This window comes from Oenanthe melanoleuca, chromosome 4 (assembly GCF_029582105.1).
Source record: "Oenanthe melanoleuca isolate GR-GAL-2019-014 chromosome 4, OMel1.0, whole genome shotgun sequence".
In the NCBI taxonomy this organism is placed as follows: Eukaryota; Metazoa; Chordata; class Aves; order Passeriformes; family Muscicapidae; genus Oenanthe; species Oenanthe melanoleuca.
In genome coordinates, this window is record NC_079337.1 from 919,476 (window position 1) to 932,806 (window position 13,331).

Consider the following 13,331-nt stretch of genomic DNA (forward strand, 5'->3'; position numbering starts at 1 on the left):
ATGCTCCCAGGGGACTGAGTTTCTTCAGATCCACTGCTGGGTTACACAAGTGCATAAATCTTTCCAAAATGCAGTAGTAAAACACTGCAGAGTAACAGCATGACCCAGCTGTTGTTTGCTAAGAAAACAGGGTATTTTTTTTCCAGAATACCGTGCCTAATCATTCTTTGGAGGGACAGGATCAGCCACATGATAATTAGGATTATTAAAAGTCACACAAGTCTGAGTGAGCAGGTGGAGTTGGAAAGGAGGGAACTGATGTCTCAGTGAAGCTGCCTTCTCGTGTGTGGTGGCAGGGAGAGGCTGACCTGTGGGAAATCCGTGTTGGATTCCATCACATACCGTGTGGTTTGGGAAGGGAACCCAGGGAGGGATGAAGAGCTTAGCTGGCTTGTGCTTCAGGAGTAGCCAAGGGAAGCGTTTTGTTGGTGTGTCTTCCCTTGCAGCATTATTGGCAGGGCCCATTTCTAAACATTCCCTGGAAAAGTTTGAGGATCTATCCAAAGGAACTCTGCCTTTGTGTCTGCTTGGACATTTTACCTCTCCCCCCAGGAAGCAAGCAGGCTGCTGCCTCCCAGCAGTTAGTGACATGCCTGGAGGGAATAGGTCTGTGCTTCCCATTGTTCCTGGCAGAAGGCTCTGTCCATCATGTGGTCAGAAATGACAGGATTTTCCTTCTTCTCCCTTACTTCTGCATAGGATGCCTAAGAGGGACCTCAGTATCTGGAGAGAGCTGCATTCAGACACTGGCATCCTCCATGGAGGACAGGGAGTGATGGGTTGTGAGTGTGTTGAAAATGCACACTTGACTAGCGAGTTCTATCTTTTTATATGAAATCACAGTCCTGTAGCCATAAATGCAAAATCTGCATCACAGAGTTTGAATAACAATTTGTTTGCCAAATAATTGTGTTCTGTAATCCTACAGACATCAAATAATCAATCAACATCACCTGGTTATTGCAAATTAGAATAAAAACTTCCAAATACACTGATCATCTTGTCCAAAATCCTAGTAATATCTAAAATCTTTCAGACAATAAATTTTCAACTGCAACAGGGTTAAACACAGTGTAAACTGAGCCTTTTTAGTCTCTTATGGAAACAGTAACAGGTGATGCAAGGCCATCCAAGGAACTCTGTGCTTTCTTAATGGAGAGCTCTGCTCTGCCTTTCTAATTCTCCTCACTACTAGCTCCAGAACACAAAGTCATAATTTCCAAGAGGAATAGTGGTTGTGCTTCTCTCTCCTTGACAATAAATCTGTTAGAAGTATTAAAGTAAGAGCCATGGGTGAAACTGCATTCTGACCTTCCATGTTTCCTCACAACATAGAGCAAATATCCCAAACTTTACTTAAAAATCATATTGTTGACCATGACCAATCCAGCTGGTGCTTCTAGACTGACAGCAGTTCCAGGCATATATCTTGCTTTCATCTGATCTGTGGCAAAACTGGTTTTGAAAGCTCCTGAGAAGTATCTCAGAGTGAAAGGGTAACTCATTATACTCTGTGGCTTATGGAGAAACTCTAATTGATACCATCACACATGATGTAACTAGTAGCAACATGGATTTTGTTGATTTTCAGCAAAGGCCTGTATTCCATAGATCTATAGTAGCAGTAAAAATCCAGTTCACAAAATAATTTATTACCTGATTAATTTACTTTTTGAATGTTTGATTCTGACCAACTGGCAGCGAGTATCCAGAAACCATGTAATTAATTTTAGGAACTGTTTTAAATAGTTTATCCTGAACAATACTTGAAAATGCACTGCCATATCCTCTGGGTTCTGTTCAGGTTCTTCCATAGCCAACTCCATATTCTTTTTATTCCTGATCACAAGTGAATTTGCAAACAGATGCATTTGAACCTTCTCTTTGGTATTTTAATGGTATTTTTCACTTTGCTTTTACGGGGTTGATTCTTGATTTATTTCAAGCTCCTTTTCTTAATCAGAGTTTTCTCTGCCAAGAATAAGAAACAATATAGTTTCATTACTTCCAGCACTTCAAAGCTTCCAAGTTCCTGATGCTGAGAACATTTACTACTAGAAGTAAAAATCACTCTCCCTTTAGTTAACAGTGCTCTTTAATAGGGAACACAAGGGGAGATAAATCAATTAAAAGTATCTGTTCTTTGAGGGCTCACTGTGCCATGTTGTGGGGGTTGATTAGACACTTGGTTTAATTGGAGGAAGGCTGATGAAGTTCTGACCTCCTCAGATCTGCTTCGTTTGCTCTTTGTCAAACATGCTCTTTTTTTTTTCTTTTGCTGGCGAGACAGAATCATCATTCATATTTATTTTTTTACATCTGAGGTTTGTCAGGCTGCTTGGAAAAATGGGACAATGAAAGCCATCTGTGCATCCCATCCACTTCCATTTGGAAACATCTGCATCGTTATTAGGAACGGCTCAGCAGCACTGCAGTGAGCAGATGTGTTCTCTTTGCATCTCCAGGCTCGCTTAGAATGTCTGATAGTGAGAGAAACTCGATAGGCACTAAAGCTCAAATGCCTGTTCCTTGATCAGGCCCTCTAATAGCGCTTATTTAGGATGTTTGTTCCCATGTAAAGGAGAAACCTGTGGCATTTGAGGGAGGAGGCGATGGAGAAAAGCCAGCAGTGTCTCCTGCAGGTCACTCCATGTCTGTATCTGTAGGATTTAAAGCTGAGCACTTGTGTTCTTGAGCCTTTGCCATGCAGGTTGACTCACAGCTGTTCGTCAGATGTAAGGCTCCATGGAAAGCCAGAGTCCTCTGCCTCCAGCTGCCCTGTCTCCCTTCTTAAAGCCTTAAGAAATTCGACTTTAAATTTTGTTAATGGGAGAGAACTCCCTGCGTTGAATGTAGCATCCTTTTTCTGAACCTCACAGGTGATGGCACAGTGTGCAGGTGTTCCAGCTGCCAGCATCTCCACATAACTCCATATTTTGCAGTCCCTCTACAAGTTTCTGATGAGACTGGGGAGGCACTGGCACAGGTAAAAGATAGGATTGTGTCTGCACTGCCAGGGAAGCTGAGGCAGAAGCTGGAAAGCCAGGGAGAAACTGGAAAGCTGTGCTGCTGGACAGTGAGTTCCCTCAGGTGCTTTTCTGTGGAAGGGCAGAACTGACAATCAAGAGCATCTGTGAAACCTTTTAGCACTTGGGACATAATCAGCTGCTTTCAGCATCCTCTATGAAGGCTTATTTGGGATGATGATAATGTTTACAGCTTGAGTGGGACATTCAAAGACACTGCAGGTTATTACCCCAACTAGAAGTGGGTGAGCTAATGCCCACAGTTGGGAAGTGGCTGTTCCACAGTGGCAGAGCTTCTATCCAAATCACACTTCCCAAATCCCAAGCAGATGCTCTGTCTCGCTAATGACTTGGATGTTATTTGTTTTTCAGGATTTTCAGGTCAGCAGTGTAGTGATCTTTGTGCTCAGCTGGGTTGTTGAGGCTATTTGTTGTGGGACACCCCTTCCTCTGTGGATGTGGTATCTGGGTAGAATGGCCTTGTGCATATTTTTGCTGTTATCTTGGACACTCTCATGGTCCATGGACTGTTGGGAAATAGCTTGGGCTTGGACACATTTGTTGCTCTTGGAATGCTGACTTACAGTGCACTCATGGAAAAAAAAGCAGGAGCCCGAGTTCAACAGCATTCAGTGACAGTTTATAGTTGGAGCTTTTCCTTTATATTTATGCCAGTGGAATTTTGAGAAATGGCTGAAATTCCATGTGGCGAGAAAGAGAGGCTTATTATCCGTGACTAATGCTTGGATACACTTTTTAAAATTGGTATTATTTGCTGTTGTGCCACTTCGACTCTTCTGCTGCCATTCTCTCGCCTTGGACTGCCACTCTCACATCATTGCCACTGCCATCCTCCTTTGGGAGTTCAGCCACAGCCCGCACACTATCAAACTGGGATCCAGAGCTGGGATAAGCTCCCCTTTGTGTCAGTTGGGGGTTGGATCCAAATGAACGCTGCATTTTTGGGTGGCAGGATTGAAAATCGTACTCCTGGTTGCTTTTGGTGCACAGGACTGTCTCTCTTGCTGCATTTTCTGCCACACAAGATTTGACTAAGCATTTCTTCTTTGTAATTCTAAATTTATTGTTAGGCTTAAGAGGTCCTTTTATGTGTCTAAACTGAAGACTTGGGCTGTTTTCCTTCCTTCTGTAGAGGAGAGCTGTCTCCTTTTTGTCATATTTCTAGTCAGAACTATTGTATATTCAGTGGAAAAATTCTTCCTAAATCTTCTCCCCTCTCAGGTTCTTCTCCTTTTTATTATTATGCATTTTCTCGCTGTCTCTGTTAGCTTTCCACCAGACTGGAGGGCTCATTAAAGCAACACTGTGCAGGAAATGGAGAGAGGTGCAAGAATGGGACCCTGCTCGCCAAAGAGGGAAAGTTGGCAGCTCTCCTCTTGCAGGAAAATTCCTTGGATTTGAGGAGCAGCTTCATTGACAGAGTGCTACTGAAGGGGCATGAAACTCTTGGTGAAGTGTCATTCCACAAATAAATGGCATTTTGGATGCTCACACATGATGAGGTTCTAGCAATAATGCTCCAATTTATTCGAATTTACTTGTCTGTAGGAGTTGGAAATTTATGTTTTATCTGAGTGTTCTTGAGTGTCAGGAGGGAGAAGGTGGGTTCTGGATAGAAAGAGGTACTAACTCCCTGGAAGATGCTTCCAGCAGACCTCACCTCCCATGGCAGACTGCAGGGATGAACCTTGCCCAAAAACTCCTTCTCCTTAGTCACAGCTTTTTCAAGAGAAATAGTCCTTGAAAGAATGGTCTTTCAGGTCAGAGCAGGAGAATTTATGATTCTGACTGTGTGCTCTTTTGGATGGGATCGAGATGGGGAAAAGGAGAGGGGAATGATGAAAATATCCTGTGTGGAAAGAGTGCGAGTTAGATTCATAACACATCTGTGCGAGGTGCAGGCGAGCCTGGCACGCTCCTAGGAATTTGGTGAGGTGGAAAGGAAAAAAAGTGCTGCCTTGTCTAAGAGTCTATATGAAAAAAGGAAGATATAAAGAGGGGTGGGTCCATAAGGAAAAAATTCTGTGTCTGTTCCTGAGGGCTGGTGTTTGGGCCTTGCAGAAAACTCTTCTTCCCCCTGGATGGCCACAGGAAAGTGTGTATGGGACTCTGATGTTTGCAAACCAGTTCTGTGGTGTGACAGTGAAAATCAGCCCTCCTAGGCTGCCTGTTTGCTGGGTTCTTTCACTAAAAATAGTGTGATGTCAGTATGCCTAATGTCAGGCTGTGTGGTTTTTGTAAGTGTATCACAGTCCATGTAATTATAGATGGAGCTGTGGGTAGATGAGGTTCTGCTCCCTAAGGAATTGTGAGAATTGAGACCTAGCTTTTCCTTCAGGACTGTTCTCTCCCTGACTGCCCTTCCAGTTTTAAAGTGCTCCCTTCCAGAAAATGCTTGACTGGGAGACAGCAGAGGCTTGGACTGACTTTATGTGCGTTCACAAAATCTGCCTGTGTGACACTGAATACTATTTTTCAACAAAGAATCAGAATTTCTCGTCCCAGCACAGCTAGCTGGAATACATTTATAATCATTCACTTCATCTATTTTTTTTTATTCCTCCAAAAAAAAATTACTCCACAATCATTAATTCAATTAGTTCTTGTGTACAGGTTAAAAAATTAAGGATTTCAGCTTGAGATAATGTTGATGGGCAAACTAAACTCTGCAAAACTTCAGGTTTACGTACCTTAATACCTAAATTACAGTCATCCAATGTATGCATCCAAATATAGGGTGTGTGTATCAGGGGATTGTGGAATCCTGGGATGCTTTGGGTGAGCAGGGACCCCTCATGTACACAGACATGGCTCTGCTGCTGGCTGGAGGAGCCCTGCCTTGGCCGTGGCCAGTGTCAGTGCAGGTGCACGGGCTCTTCCGAAGGCTGGGCTCCAAAACCCAGCTGTGGCACTGGGTCCTCTCAGAAGGTTGGAATCCACTTAGTGCCAACTGAGTAATTAAGGACAATTCTGCTTTCAGCTACATTACCGAGTGAGGGGAGGAAGCCAGTGGAGGAAGTGGCCCTTTGTCACACACTCGCACACTTTGTGACTCACTGTCACTGGCAGGGCGTTTGAAGTTCCCTTTGGAATATGGGCTGCATAAATGCTTTCCCACATTTTTTTCAAGTTGTTCCTTTTATGTGAGTGATTACTGTGAATGCCATTCTGCTGTCTCCTTTAAACATCGGTCTCTGCAGAAGCCCTGGGACAGCTGAGTCTGCCCATGGTGTTCACATCCCTGGTTTCCACCTCTGCCGGTGGCTGTGGGAGGGAATCATACTGAGGCTGTTGAAGGATAATTTTGCCTTCTATACCTGTAAAGAAGTTCATTCAGTTTAGAAGGGAGCCAGGCCCAGCTGTTCTTCCTGTTCTATGTCTTCTGTGAGCCTTTTGTGAGAGATGGAAAGAAGTGGCTGAAGCTTCAATAAATTCAGAAATCTCCTTTGATTTGTTTATGTGCAAAACTTATGGCTTTGGCATCTGGACAGAGCTTCATCTCTTCCCTCCTCCACTTGTCATTTGGCCTTTTAGACTTCAGGTGTCAGGTGGCTGGACTTGAGATTCTTTAAGGTCCTTTCCAACCTTAACAATTCTGCGATTCTGCGTTTCATTGTAACATGTCACATGTTGATTCCAGCCAGTGACCTCTAAATGGATTATCCAGATTCCAGAGCTCCATCTCACAGACAGGGGAGGGCTGCCAAGGCAGCAGGCAGGACCCGGATCCCAATGTTAACTGGTCCTTATTTTGTGCTGGTAGTGGTCTGCATTGTCTCTCAGAGGTTCAGGAGAACTTGGAGCAAGTCAGTGAGAAGCCTGTTTGTGTCTCTTTCATTTACAGGAAGAAACATTTAAAGTACCTTTTTGCTTTTTCTGTTGTTGCCACCCCAGTGTCCTTCAGCATTTTTGTAGTAGCAGGTTGCTGTGCCCCATCTTGTCACCACTGGCATTCTTCCCTTGGACTTTAACGGTGTATTTTCACGTTGGTCATTGCTCTAATGGAAAAGCTTAGCTGCCTTAGCTGCTCGAGGCTCTGCTCTCCAGCTGGACAGCAGTTCTGGCTGTCCAGAAATACCCTTCAGACAACTCTTTGGCTTCTCCACAGGCAGGAGAAAGCAAATCTGTCATGGAAATGGGCAAAGATTGCTTCTTGAGATTTCCCCTTGCATAGATGATGGTGGGAGAGTTTTCCCCTTTGCGTGGAGTGGCAGGCTTCCCACATGGGGATTTTACATCATTTGTGTGGCTGGTCCAGAGCACACATTGAGGATATTTAGGTGAAGTGTTAACTTGCACATTGGTGGCTTGTACAAGTCCTTCCTCAGCAGCTGTCAAGCTCCATCCCTCATTTCCAAGGGCTGGGGAGGATGGGGTGTCTGTGTGCTGTGTGAGCAAGGCACAGCTCCCTGCTGGGAATAATCCCCTTCTAAGGGAGCCAGGCTCTGTCCTGATGGCCTGCTGCTTGTCTGGACAGTGTAGCAGGCTTTGCTGACTTCCAGAGGCTTAGGGCAGATAAAGGGGTGATCAGAGGGTAATTGCTGCTGACAGTGGGTAGTGGGCTGCTTGCTGATGAAAAGGGCCTGCAGAGGATCACCAGCCAGGCTGTGTCCCCTTGCACGGTTCCTGTGGCAGTGAAAGGTCCTGCATGTTTAGGAACACACTCCTTACACAGCTTTTGAAAACAAGCAGCCTTGTGTAAACACAGCTCCCCTTTTATCCCAAAGAAATGAGCAGCCCAAGGAGTAGTCAGTGCCCTCACTGTGGAAACTGCTCCCGTTTGCTGCTGAAAATTCATCTTCTGTGTTTTCCCTGGGAGCTGTGGCTGCCCCATCCCTGGAAGTGTCCAAGGCCAGGCTGGATGGGGCTTGGAGCAGCCTGGGCTGGTGGAAGGTGTTGCTGCCCATGGCCAGGAGGTGGAGGGAGATGGGCTTCAAGTTCCCTTCCAGCCCAGGCCATTCCATGGTCTGTGGAATAGGAAGCTTGGCTCTTGCTGTGCTTTCAGCCAGCTGGCAGAAGCTGGGTCAGGTGCCAAGGAGCAAGGAGTGAGAGAATTTTAAGGCCTTGCAATAATGGCTTACTTAATGAGCACTGGGGGGACTGCATCTCTGCCAAAGCAACTTCCTCGAGCGTTGGAAGCTCACAGTAGTGTTCTGGTGCTGAAAATACCTGCTTAAACAGTTCAGAGCCTGGAATTCCTGTGAAGCCTGTTGGGATCTCAGGGAAGCTGCCCAAAAATGCAGACAGCTCAGGCCATCCAGCATTTCTTCTTCCAGTAAGTTCTGAATTAGCAGATCAGTTATGACTGCAACCTGTGCTTTCAGAATATAGTGGGTACCCCCCTTTCTGGATTGCTCTGTCCTTTTACAGTACATCATTCCAGTTAGGAATCCAAGGATGCTTTAAGAATACTCCTTTGCGAGGTAAAAATGAGTTTTGGGTTGATGTAGTGATACATGAAGGCATGAGTTCTTTTAAGGTTGTTAGTGCAGAGCTCTCTCATATTCCTGGATGAGTGTCTGACTTGAAGAGTCATGGATTCGACGCTCTTAAGAGCTGGAAACTTTGGGAGCAAAGCCTGGCCACTCTGAGCTGTAAAACCAAGCCCTCCCATACCCAAAGTGGGTTTGGTTCCAGCATCCCAGTACCAGGTGTGCACCTCAGCAGTGGGCCAGGCTGCACATTGTGGCTGAGTTACTATTTCTCATCTGCAAACCAAATTTCAGAACCTCTGTCGGTGCTTTTTCCATAAGTTTGGACATTGATACAGATGATGATTTTGCGAAATGGGACTATTTTCCTTTTTATTTTTCACCTTTTATTGCAGCTGTGTTTAAAGGGCATCATTGATACTGAGTTGAAGAACTTGGTGTGGTGTAAAGTGACAAAGAGATGGCTTTGCTTGGTTTATTGTGTCCAGTGTGTGACCCACAGGCTTCTATATGTCCTCTGTTTGTACGTAAGCCCCAGCAGAAGGTGCCACTCGGGTCTCCTAAAATGCCAGACCCAAATGCTCAAGTCTTCCCCACTTGTCCAAAAACTTCTGGCCTTTACCCAACAGAATGTTCTCCTGGGATTAAAGTAGAAAAATTCAGTTTATTACTATTAAAGTCTCTGAGCTACATGTGTAAACTGAAGGAAGAATGACAGCTTGTATTAATGTCTTGGTAAAAGACCTGGAATTGTCAAGAGACTGTTTTTAATACATTTAGTACTTCAAAATTCAGGGTCAAAGCCAGACTCCAGCCCTACCCATAATTAAGTTTTTTGAATAATGACATGTAATAAATATATATTTTTAACCTGTTCTTAAAAAAAATTCCACAAACAAAATTAACCACCAAATCACCTGTACTTCCAAAATAAAATTATGATGGAATTCTTGCTATATATATAGAGAGAGAGCCAAATAACTAAAGAAGTGGGGAATGGGAGGATTTCTTGCTACTAGGAAAGCAGGAATTGCAGGAGACATGGTTTGTAGTTGCAGGATGACTAGCTGTTGGCTAAGTTGGCTGTTGGGGCTAAAGCCCAGCTGAGAATAAGGTGCAGAGCAGATGAGGCAGGGTGAGGCTGTGTAAGCCAGTGCAGAGCTGGGATCTGGTGTTAGTGGTGGCCAGGCAGGGGCTGGCACGTCCCTGGGCTGTGCAGAGAGCAGCTTCTCTGGCTTCTCCTCTGCCTGGCCACTGCCCACCCTCCCTCATTTCATTGTTTAGCTTTTCATTATCAGAGGGCACTATCTTTATTCCAAACAAGCTCGGTTTGGCCCTGAGCCTTCCTCCCCTTCTTTGGATTCTGTGTTAGAGCCTCACAGCACCATCCTAAATTTCCACAGATCTAAAAGCACATTTCACCATGAATCAGGTGAGTGCAGAGCTGTTGCAGACTGTCCAGCACTGAGAACTCTGGAACAGGCTGGCATTCCTCTTTGCTGTTTGTTTCTGGTCATGGGATGGAAAAAGAACAGTTAATAGTTGACCTAAATTCGGTCCTACTTAATTAGTTTCCTTAAGTGCTGGCTTTGTTCTCTGTGTTTGCTGCCAGGTAAGGATAACCTGCAGCCCTAGAAAGCCTCATGCCAGGGAGGGAAGTGATGACAAGAAAATTACAGGGTAAAATTCCAGCCTTTTCTATTGGAAAAGTTTATCCTGAGTTGGCTCTAAACATAATTCAAATACATAGAGGGTTATGCATTTCTACGTGGCTCCCTGAGTGTGCTGCTGGCATGGAGCCCTGGTGTAAATGAGGGCTGAGAGCTGTTCTCACTGATGGTGCATGGAAGGGAAGAGCCTTCCATGTGATGTCAGCACAAGGGATATAGTGCAGGAAATCTTCCATCCTTCCCAGAATCACTCTGCAGCTGGAGCTGCTCAGGTACCAGAGAAGCACATATTTCATGGAAGCAGTCAGCACTGCAGAATGCTTCCTTTGCTCTTTTAAGTGCAAGAACAAAGTAAAATGGCATCTGTGTTTGTGGCCCATGGATTTGATGCATTTCGTGACTAATCCTGCAGTCCTGGGATTCAGACCTTCCTTTAATCCCTGTCTGTTTGTCATTCTGCCAGTCACTGTCACTCCAAAGGTCCCACTGGAAGAGAACATAAACAGAGGTAATTCTCCGAGCTTAATCATCTCAGGAGGTCTGTTTGTGAAGTCACAAACTCTTTTTCTCTCTCTTTCCTTCATTCCTTAGTGTGGTGAAACTTGTGAAAGTGCAGCTGTGTCTGAACCTGCTTGCTGGCATTTTTATTTCCATGAGGAGATGCTTTAGTGTCTGTCCTCTGCTAACACCTTTACGAGAGGTGACACCCCTTGGGATGTTACCTGCCACATCCCAAGACTCACAGGTGCAGTGGCACTTCCATCCTCATGGGGTGGACAACATCCAGGTCATGGATGGGCTCGATGGTCAGAAGGGTCTTTTCTAACTGCAGTGATTCTGACCTGTGGGCTGTTCTGAGTTTTCTGGTTCGGTCTTTGTTAATGCTCAAGTGATTGCTTCCATCTGCCCTGAGGGAAATGTTAAACCCAATGTTCTCTTTTGTGTAACTGCACTGTGTTTCTGCAGCAGCAGAGCTGGCTTGCTTTGTGTTATCAAAAGTTCACAGATAATATTTATTTATTGTGAAATATCCCAGAGAGACGCTCTGCAGGGGTTTTTGGAAGCACTTCATGGATATAACCTTGAACATACAGTGAAACATGAAGTAAAACTCTGTATTTTTATGGCCAGCTGGCTCAGTTGGAGTTGCTGCAGAGACAAACTCTTCCCTCAGCCCCCAAAAACAAACAAGCAGAAGTTTTGGCAGCAGTTAAGCAAACAACAAAATCTCCTACAGAGACAGTGACAATATTAAGGATCCAAATAGTGGAGTCAAGATTTCAGGTCCCAGTGTCAGTGCTCCACATGGGGAAGGGGTTTGGGGCAGGGACCTTAGGACAGGACACATTCTTTTCATGCCACAAAACTCTTGTGGTAGTGGTAGAAAGCCATTTGGTGCTTCTGGAGTAAAAGGCAATTTCAGGCAATTCTTCAAGAAAAGATAAGGGACAATGTGTAATGTGCCAGGGTTTTGTTTTTTAAGGACCTAATAAATCAAAGCACACGAGTTCCAGCACATCCCAGAACCTAATGAGAACATCCTGTCATCATATCTTAGCCCTGGCGACCTGGGTGGTTTCTCTGGCTGATCCCTCACAATTAGGCAGTACCAGCAGCACCACAAAAATGTTGCATGTACACAATTGGTGTGGAAATCACTGAGAATTATGTTCAAACTGTTTGGAATGTGCGTTTGAACTCAGTGATGCTTTTTTTCTTTGCTGGTTTTTCAAAAGGCACACTTCAAAATAAGGCTCAGGAGGCAGTGACAGGATGGACTGGCCTAGTTTCCTTACTTTGAGAACAGCAGAACAGAATTTTTTAGTAGCTGCAGAACACATCTCTCCCTGGGGACGTTTTGTACATTAACATGCTCTTTGGAAAGGGACTTAGGGTGATCTCAATTGGTTCCATAATGATTTCTCATTAGTTTGATTTTGAATTAGTGAAGGTGTGGATCTTCCCTAGATACTTTGCCTAGCTGTATATTCAGAAAAAGCTAAATTAGGCAATTGAGCAAGTGAACATTCGGGAGGAACATACATGGATGAATGGATGGATGGATGGATGGATGGATGGATGGACGGATGGATGGAAGTATCATATACATACCTATTTTAAGGAGTGCTTCTGTCACTAGCACAGAATTCAACCCATGTGCTTTACAATATAAGGTAAGATGGTAAGAATCTCCCATGTGAGTGATGGTGGGGGCTCTCTTAAGGTACACAAAGGGTTGGTTGATAACAGCATTGGGCAGATCACAGATTTATTTAATAGCAGGGAAAGAACTGCAGTTCCATTGTTTTACAGTCACACTCTAGGACAAACACTTGGCTGCAACCCAGAATAACCATTTCTCTTGGCACAAGAGCATGGGCTGGTCTGTTCCTTCAGGTAAGATCGGGATGTGAGTGATGGAGGTGACTAGCAAATTAAAAAAGGAAGAGGTAACAAACCAGCTAATTCCAGAATGAGATTAGGATGGATTAGTCTGTCTAGCTCAAATCCCCAACCAGCCAGACTGGTTCTGTGTATTTCTTCACCATTGCTTCCTGTGTTATCTTTCTCCCAAGTAGCAAGTGATCATTCAAGAGGAAATGGCCTCAGGATGTGCCAGGGAAGGTTTCAGTTGGACCTTAGGGAAAATTTTTTGCAGAAAGGGTTGTCCAGCCCTGACCCAGGCTGCCTGGGGCAGTGATGGATCTCCCATTCCCGGAGGGATTTAAAAGCTTTGTGGATGTGGCACTTGGGGTCATGGTTTAGTGGTGGCCTTGGCAGTGCTGGGGGAACAGTCAGTGGACTTGGATCCAATATGTTGTGTTGAGAGCTTGGTCACGGATGCAGACTGCATCCTCCGAAACACCAACCAGCAGTACCTGTAACCTGGGATTGAGCCTGGCTGCCTGACTGAAGTGCTGCGTTACGGAAAACAGACAAGGGACAAGAGAAACCACTCATGTGGTTTGGACTGGGCACAGCAGCTGGGGGGAGGAGGGGACCCAGTGCCTGAGTTCCCAGCAAGGTTGGGAAGTTGGCACCGTGGGCACCGCAGTGTGACAGCGTTCCAGCTGGGTTTCCCCTGGATGCTGCACTTGGCAGCTTTGCCAGCTGGAGTGCTTTTTGGAATTGGAGTGGGTGTATGATTTTCCCATTGCTGTGCTGTCCTGGGGTTGGCATAC

The 13,331-nt window shown here is 45.1% G+C and overlaps 1 protein-coding gene across 2 annotated transcripts in view; it reads left to right on the plus strand.

Moving 5' to 3' along the window:
* Nucleotides 1–13,331, plus strand: part of ADAMTS3 (ADAM metallopeptidase with thrombospondin type 1 motif 3) — a 61,235-nt gene that overhangs the window by 32,685 nt on the left and 15,219 nt on the right. The gene's annotated exons all lie outside the window — the stretch shown is intronic.